The 9,131-nt window shown below is 34.9% G+C and overlaps 1 protein-coding gene across 1 annotated transcript in view; it reads right to left on the bottom strand.

Moving 5' to 3' along the window:
• Window positions 1-7,939: 7,939 nt before the first annotated feature.
• The window catches only part of TSGA10 (testis specific, 10), a 169,925-nt gene continuing 168,733 nt past the window's right edge, over window positions 7,940-9,131 (bottom strand). Inside the window, exon 19 of the mRNA XM_011969617.1 lies at window positions 7,940-7,978. The gene's annotated coding sequence lies outside the window, so the exon portion shown is untranslated. The remainder of the gene's footprint in view (window positions 7,979-9,131) is intronic.

The raw sequence follows: 9,131 nt of genomic DNA, 5'->3' as shown, positions 1-9,131 counted from the left end.
ATTGTACATATTTATGGGGGCACATGTTATACTTTGATACATCCATATAATGTGTAATGATCAAATTAAGGGTAATTAGTATATTCAACACGTCAAACATTTATCATTTCATGATGTTGGGAACATTCCAATCTTCCTCTCTAGGTATTTTGAGATATACAAGAAATTATTGTTAATTATAATCACTCTGCTATGCTGTTGAACACTATAACTTGTTCCTTCTGTTTGTGTTTTTGTACTCACTAACCAACCTCTCTTCTTTCCCTCTTCCCCTGTACCATTCCCAGCCTCTGGTAACTGCCATTCTACTCTCTACTTTCATGAGATCAACTTTTTTAGTTTCTATATAAGTGAGAAGATGTGATATTTGTATTTTGGTGTCTGGCTTGTTTCACTTAACATGTCTTCTAGTTCCATCCATGTTGCTGCAAATGACAGAATTTCATCACTTTTCATGGCTGAATAATATTTCACTGTATATAAGTACTGCACTTTCTTTATCCATTCATCTGCTGATGGACACTTAATGTTGATTCCATAACTTGGCTACTGTGAATAATGCTGCAATAAACAAGGGCTATCTCTTCCACAGACATCTCTTCCACATAGTGATTTCTTTTCTTTTGAATATATACCCAATAGTGGGACTGCTGGATCATATGGTAGAGCTATTTTTTTTTTTCATTTTTTTGAGGAGCCTCCATATTGTTTTCCATAGTGGCCATACTAATTTACATTCCTACCAACAGTATGTTAAAGCAAACTAAATATGGTCTGAGGACTATGTACTTCTATATTTGAGTCCTTGTGGATGAACTGTAATGTAATTTAGTAGGTAGACATGATTGAAAACCTAACTTAGCAGTATGTGCCTGTAACAATAGCTGAGTCCTGGCCAATCCTAGCAGCCATACTTCAACCACTCATATACTGCTCAGGGTTCAAACTGTGTTCAAATAAGACAAACACCAACTGGTAACCAATCCAGGTGTTTCTGTACTTCACTTCTAACTTCTGTACACCATGTTCCTTTTTTTGTCTATAAACTTGTTCTGACCATGAGGAATCCCTGGAGTCCCTCTGAATCTGCTGTGATTCTGGGGGCTGCCTGATTTGTAAATCATTTTTTTTCTTGCTTAATTAAACTCTGTTAAATTTATCTGAAGTTTTTTATTTTTTATCAAGTGTATAAGAGTTTCCCTTTCTCCATATCCTCACCGGCATATTTTTTGTCTTTTTGATAATAGCCAGTTTAACTGAAGTGAGATGATATCTCATCGTGGTTTCAATTTGCATTTTCCTGATACTTAGAGATGAACATTTTTTCCTCTCTCTGTTGGTCATTTGTAGGTCTTCTTGGTGAAATGTGTATTCAGATCATTTGCCCATTTTTTAATCAATTTTTTTTTTTTTTTGCTAATGAGTTCCCCTATATATTCTGGTTATTAATCCCTTATCAGAAGAATAGTTTGCAAATATTTTCTCCCATTCTGTAGGTTGTCTCTTCACTCTGCTGATTGTTTCCTTTGCCATGTAAAAGCTTTGTAACTTGATGTAATGCCATTTGTCTATTTGTACTTTTACACTTTTGTGTTATATTTTATAAGACCTTTTGAAGTCTTAATAAAATATTTGCCCAGACCAATGACCTGAAGTGTTTCTCCAGTGTTTTCTCCTAGTAGTTTCATAGTTTCAGGTCTTACGTTTAAGTCTTTAATTCACTTTAATTCATTTTTGTATACAGTGAGAGACAAAGGTCTAGTTTCATTCTTCTGCATATGAATATCCAGTTTTCCCAGCACCATTTATTGAAGAGATTGTCTTTTCCCCAGTGTATGTTTTTGGTGTCTTTGTTGAAAATGAGTTGGCTGTAAATGCATAGATTTATTTCTGGGTTCTCTATTCTGATCCATTGTTCTATGTGTCTGTTTTTATGCCAATACAATGCTGTTTGGGTTATTATAGCTTTGTAGTATATCTTGAAGTACATAGTTTGATGTCCCCAGCTTTGTTACTTTTGGTTGGGATTGTTTTGGCTATTTGGGGTCTTTTGTGGTTCCATACTAATTTTAGAATTGCTTTTTCTAGTTCTGTGAAGAATGTCATTGGTATTTTGATAGAGGTGGCACTGAATCTGTAGATCACTATGGGTAGTACAAACATTTTAACAATATTAATTTTTCCAATCGATGACCATGAAATGTTTTTCCATTTTTTGTGTCCTCTTTAACTTCTTTCATCAGTGTTTTATAGTTTTCACTGTATAAATTTTTCACTTCTTTGGTTAAGTATATTTCCAGTTTTTTTTTTTTTTTCTTTACAAGCTATTATAAATGGGATTGCTTTCTTCATTTCTTTTTCAGGTTATTTGCTGTTGGTGTAAAGAAATGCTACTAATTTTTGTATGTTGATTTTGTATCCTGAAACTTTACTGAATTTATCAGATCTAACAGTTTTTTAATGGAGTCTTTAGGTTTTTCTAAATATATGATCATGTCATCTGTGAACAAGGATAATGTGACTTCTTGTTTTCCAATTTGGATGCCTTTTATTTCTATCTCTTGCATAATTGTTCTGGCTAGAACTTCCAAAAATGTGTTAAATAAAGTTGGTGAAAATGGGCATCCTTGTGTTGTTCCCAATCTTACAGGAAAGGCTTTCAATTTCTCCCAATTCAGTATGATGTTAGCTGTGAATTTGTCATATATGACCTCTATTGTTCTGAAGTATGTACCTTCTATACTCAGTTTGTTGAAGAAATTTTTTATCATAAAGGGATGTTGAATTTTATCAAATGGTTGTCAGCATCTATTGAAATGGTAATTTGTTTTTGTTCTTGATTCTGTTACTATGATATACCATGTTTATTGATTTGTGTATTTGGAACCATCCTTGCATTCCTGGGATGAATCCCATTTGATCACAATGAATGATCTTTTTAATGTGTCGTTGAATCTGACTTGCTAGTATTTTGTTGGGGATTTTTGCATCTATGTTCATCATGGATATAAAACTGTAGTTTTCTTTTTGTGTGTGTGTCCTTGTCTGATTTTGGTACCATAGAAATGCTGGTCTTGTAGAATGAATTTGGAAGTATTCTCTCCTCTTCAATTTTTTGGGATATTTTGAGTAGAATTGATATTAGTTCTTTAAATGTTTGGGAGAATTCAGCAGTGAAGCTGTCAGATCCTGGGCTTTTCTTTGGTAGGATACATTTTATTACTGTTTCAGTCTTGTTACTTATTGGTCTGTTCTGGTTTTCTACTTCTTCATGGTTCAATCTTGCTAGGTTGTATGTGTACAGGAATTTTTCTGTTTATTCTAGGCTTACCAATTTGTTGGCATGTAATTGTTCAGAATAGTCTCTAGTGATCCTTTGTGTATATGTGGTATCAGTTTTAATGTCTCCTTTTTCATCTCTGAATTATTTAGGCCTTCTCTCTTTTTTTTTCTTTGTCTTGCTAAACTTTTGTCAATTTTATTTTTCAAAAAATAACTTTCTTTTCATTGATCTTTTGTATTATTTTTAGTTTCTATTATTTATTTCCTTCTACTACTTTTGGGTTGGGTTTGTTCTTGTTTCTCTAGTTCCTTGAGGTGTATCACTAAGTTGTTTATTTGAGATCTTCCTACTTTTTTGACATAGGCATTTATTTTTATAAAATTCCCTCTTAGAACTACTTGTGCTTTATCCCATAGGTTTTGGTATATTGTGTTTCCGTTTTCATTTGTCTCAAGGAATTTTTAAATTTTCTTTTAAAATTCTCCATTGACCCATTTGTTGTTCAGCTGTATGTTCTTTGAATACCTGATTTCAATTTTTAAAAATTTATTAAGACTTGTTTTGTGACATAACATATGGACTATCCTGAAAACTGTTCTATGTGCTGATGAGAAGAATGTGTATTCTGCAGCTGTTGAATGGAATGTTCTGTAAGCATCTGTTAGCTTCATTTGATCTACAGTGCAGTTTAATGTCTCTTCGTTGATTTTTTGTTTGGATGATGTGTTCATTGTTGAAGATGGGATGTTAAAAGACCCCTTCTATTACTGTATCCCAGACAATATCTCCCTTTAGGTCTATTAGTATTTGTTTTATATATTTGGGTGCTCTGGTGTTGAGTGCATATATATTTACAATTGTTATATCCTTTTTTTTTGTATTGACCTCTTTATCATTATATACTTGCCTTCTCTTTTTAAAACTGTTCTTGACTTAAGTCCATTTTAAGTGATATATGTATAGCTACTCCTGATCTCTTTTGGTTTCTATTTGCATGGGTAATCCTTGTTACATATCTCTGTATTGCCTATCTCTTAACTAATTATCGTAGTTACTGTTTTTAATAGTTTTAATTCTTCACACTTAATATATAAATGGTTTACTTACAGTATTAGAGTATTCTGAATTTGCCTATTTTCTTTCTTTTACCAGTGAGTTTAATATCTTCAGATGTGTTCTTGTTACATGTTAGCATTCTTTCTTTTCAGATTGATTGAAGAAATCCTTTTAGCACTTCCTCTAATACAGAGATGGTGTTGATGAATTCACTAAGAAGCAGAGTCTTTATTGCTCCTTCATGTTTAAAGGATTGCTTTGCTGGGTACAGTAATCTTGGCTAGCAGTCCTTTTTTCCTTCAGCACTTTTAATATAACATCCCATTTTCTCCTGGCCTGCAGGGTTTCCACTGAGAAATCCACTGAAAGCTGTATTAGGGCTCCATTGAATGTGGTATGTTTCTTTTCTCTTGCTGGTTTGAGTATTATGCGTCTTTTATCTTTCGCTAATTTGATAATAATATGCCTTGGAGATTTCCTCTTTGGGTTGAATTTCATCGGTAATATCTGAGCTTCCTGTACCTAAATGGTGTCATTTTTCTCCAGATTTAGGAAATTTTCAGCCATCATTTCCTTAAATATGCTTTCTAGGCATTTTTCTCTCTCATTGCCTTCAGAAATTCCTATTAGGTAGACATTAATTGGCTTGGTAGTGCATCATAATTCTTGTAGGCCTTGTTCACTCTTTTTATTTTTATTTTTGCTCCTCTGATTGGGTTATAAAACTCACCAATTCTTTCCTCTGTTTGATCAAGTCTGCTGTCGAAGCTTTCTACTGAGTTTTTCAGTTTAGTTATTGCATTCTTTATTTGTAGGATTTCTACTTGGTTTTTAAATTGTTTCTATTTCTTTGTCAAATTTCTCATTTTGTTCCTGGATTGTTTTGCAAATTTCATTTAGTTTTCTCCTCATATTTGCTTGTGATTCCCTTAACTTCTTTAGGGGGATTATTCTGAATTCTCTGGCATTTCATAGGTCTTCAAATCTTCTGGGTCCATTGGTGAAGCTTTGTTGGTGTCTTTTGGTCATATTTCCCTGAGTTTTCAAAATCTTTCTGTCTTGATCCCTTCCAAATCTTTCTTGATGCCTGCACATTTGAGAAGACATCCACCTCTTCCAGCTTTTGCAGGTGTTCTTTGGTAACGTCAGACCTTTCCTACCGAGTAACAGAACTTAAATACCAGCCTGGTGTTTCTTCACATTCTGGGGAGGACTTATAATGAGCTCCAGAACTAAAACACTGCCCTAGAACTAACTCATTGCCTGCCATTGTTTCCCGGTCTGAGGAAGACTTACAGTGAGTGCCAGAAGTTAAAAATTATCCAGGAACTATATTGCTGCTTTGCCATTGTTTCACAGTCTGGGGGCAGACTTAAGTGGGCATGAGAACTGAATCCTCACCTTTTAGTTGTTTCCAGGTCAGTTAGAAACTCCACATGAGCACCTGAGCTTTGTGGAAAAATCTGGCCAGCTACTCAAGACTTCCCACAGTTTGTACTCCCTGCAGCTCTATGACATCAGCCAATCTCTTCAATGTGGCATCCCTGCTGATCAAAGCACACGGTAGCCACCAAGATCAATGCTCCAGTCACTGCAGTCAGTGCCCCACTCTGTGTTCCTAATTCACCCCAGGTGGTTCAGCCCTTCTGACACTTCCAATGGTTCCTTTGGAATGAGACCAGGATGGGTTTCCTTGGAAGATTCCCAGACTGATAGGGATAGTGAATGTTCACCTTCAATTCCCTCCTCTTATCTCAGAAACTGTGAGCCTAGGGAAATTCTCTGTGAGTGGCATTGTGCCAGTTTGGGGGAAGAGGTGGCACAGTCTGAAATGACTATTTCTCTTGTTGATCATGGTTTCTCTAGATTTTGTAGGCCTAGGGGGTTTCTCTACTTCTCCCCTAAGTTTTGGTGAATTCAGAGTGGCATTCTTATCTTTGAATAATTTCTAATTGTATTTTTGTGAGGGTAATGATGCCAGGGATCTTCTATTCTGCCATCTTGCTACCATTTAAAAAAAAAAAAAACTGCAACAAACGAACAAACCCCCACACACAACTTTCATCAGTAGTTGTAGCAAAAAAAATAAAATACAATCCTTTTCTTAAAAAAGAGGAAAATCTACTTTGACATACTCTGGGAGTTTATTAAATCCAAGTCCTAAAAAGTGGTGACTTTAAAAAACCAATTAAAAAATAATTGGGGCAGGACTTCCAGAATGGGAGTGTGAGCAGCTTGACCATTTCGTAGGGGTGGGGGAGAGCAGGCAATAAGACAGCTTTTTAGGGTTCCTAGATGTTGGACTTAGAAGGCAAAGACTTCAAAGCAGCTATTGAAAATATGTTCAAAGAACTAAATGAAATCATGTTTAAAGAATTTACATAAGGTATGATGACGATGTTTCACAAAATAAAGAATATCAACAATAGGTAGAAGTTGTATTTTTTAAAAAAGAACTAACTGGAAATTCTGGTGTTGAAAATTACAATAACCACAATGAAAAACTGCTAGAGGGACTCAATGGTAGATTTGAGCTGGCAGAAGAAAGAATCAGTAAACATAAAGACAGATCAATAGAGTATGCAATCTGAAGAGTAGGGTGAATAAAGAATGAAGAAAAGTAAGCAAAATCTCAGAGAAATGTGGGACACCATTAATCTCAAAAACATATGTGTAAGGGGACTGCCAAGAAAGAACAGGAGAGAAAGAAGCAGAAAATAGATTTGAAGAAATAATAGCTGAAAAGTAAAAAATTTGATGGAAAACATTAATCTATATATATCCAATAATGTCAACCAACTACAAGATAAATACAAAGAGATACATACCCAGACACAACATAGAATATTCAAACTAAATACAAAAAGAAAAACTTGAAAGCAGCAAAAGAAAAATTACTCATTACATACTCTGATAAGATTAACAGTTGACTCCTAGGCCATTATAGGAAGCCCCAAAAGACTAATAGCTTATTTCTCGTCAGAAGTAATGGAGGCCAGAAGGCAGTGAGATAAAAAATTCAAAATGCTGAAAAAAAATCCTGACAAACAAGATTCCCCTATCCAGGAAAACTATCTCTCAAAAATGAAAGAGAAATAAATACATTTCAGCTACCCCAAAATGAAGAGAATTTGTTGGTGGCAAACCAGCTTTAAAAGAGATACTGTAGGAAGTTCTTTACCCTGAAAAAAATGTGATGCCAGACAGTAATTTAAATCCACACAGAAAAACAGAGTTCCAGTAAAAGTAATTATGTAAGTAATTAATTACAAAAGATGGTATAACTGTAGAGTCCTTCTCCTTCCTTCTCTGATTTATAAAGCAATTATATAAAACAATATGTACATAATTGCATTATGTGGCCGGGCGCGGTGGCTCAAGCCTGTAATCCCAGCACTTTGGGAGGCCGAGACGGGCGGATCACGAGGTCAGGAGATCGAGACCATCCTGGCTAACACGGTGAAACCCCGTCTCTACTAAAAAATACAAAAAACTAGCCGGGCGAGGTGGCGGGCGCCTGTAGTCCCAGCTACTCGGGAGGCTGAGGCCGGAGAATGGCGTGAACCCAGGAGGCGGAGCTTGCAGTGAGCTGAGATCCGGCCACTGCACTCCAGCCTGGGCGACAGAGCGAGACTCCGTCTCAAAAAAAAAAATAAATAAATAAAACAATATGTACATAATTGCATTATTGGGTTTATAACATACAGAAATATAATCTATTTGAAGAAACAGTAGTCCTCCCATATCAGGAGGGAGGGGATACATTCCAAGACTACCAGTGGATGCCTGAAATCAGACACAGTACCAAACCGTATATACTATGTTTTTTTTGACATGGTAACCAAGATGGCTACTAAGTGACTAATGGGTGGGTTGCCTACATAGCATGGATATGCTAGGCAAAGGAATGATGTGAGTTTTCATTACACTATTCAGAATGGCATGCAACTTAAAGCTTATGAATTGCTTATTTCTGGAATTTTCCATTTAATATTTTCAGACCGTGTTTGACCATGGGTAACCATGGGTAACAAACCACAGAAAGCAAAATTGCAGAGATCAAGGGACTACTGTAATATCACAAAAGAGGTGTGTGGGAACAGAACTTTATTGGAATAAGGAAATAACACTAGTTTGTAATTTGAAGTCAAAAGAAGAAATAAGGAGAACCAAAAATAAAAAATAAGGTTAATTTTTAAAAGCCCTCTATAAGATTTGTGCTTTTCTTTTTTCCTTGAGCTTATTTAAAAGACATAAACTTATAAGAAGTAAGAATTATAACTGTGTATTACTGGGTTTGTAACATATAAATACTATATATACACTTATATACACAGAGGGAAGGGCAAAGAGTTATATAGGGGTGACACTTCTATAAGTCATTAGACTTAAGTTAGTAAAAACCTGAAGTAGATTCTAATAAGTTAAAATGTGTACTGTAAGTCCTAGGGCAACCACTAAGGAAATAACATTTAAAATATCATGTAAAAATTAGGTCAATTAACATGTTAACTAGAAAGTATTCACTTAATGCAAAAAAATACTCAAGGAACAACGCAGGGAAAACAAAACATGAGATATATAGAAGACAAAATATTAAATAGCAGAGGTAAATCTAACAATATCAATAATAATATTAAGTGTGAATATAGATCAAACAATTCAATCAAAAAACAGAGAGAGACTGAATGTGAAAAAATGATCCAACTATATGTTATCTACTGAATACACTTTAGATTAAAAAATATAATAGATTAGGCCAAGGCAGGTGTCTCACCTGAGGCCAGGAGTT

Source organism: Mandrillus leucophaeus, unplaced genomic scaffold (assembly GCF_000951045.1).
Source record: "Mandrillus leucophaeus isolate KB7577 unplaced genomic scaffold, Mleu.le_1.0 Scaffold9, whole genome shotgun sequence".
NCBI classification, from domain to species: domain Eukaryota; kingdom Metazoa; phylum Chordata; class Mammalia; order Primates; family Cercopithecidae; genus Mandrillus; species Mandrillus leucophaeus.
The sequence above is the reverse complement of the archived record's forward strand: the minus strand, read 5'-3'. Positions and strand labels throughout refer to the sequence as shown.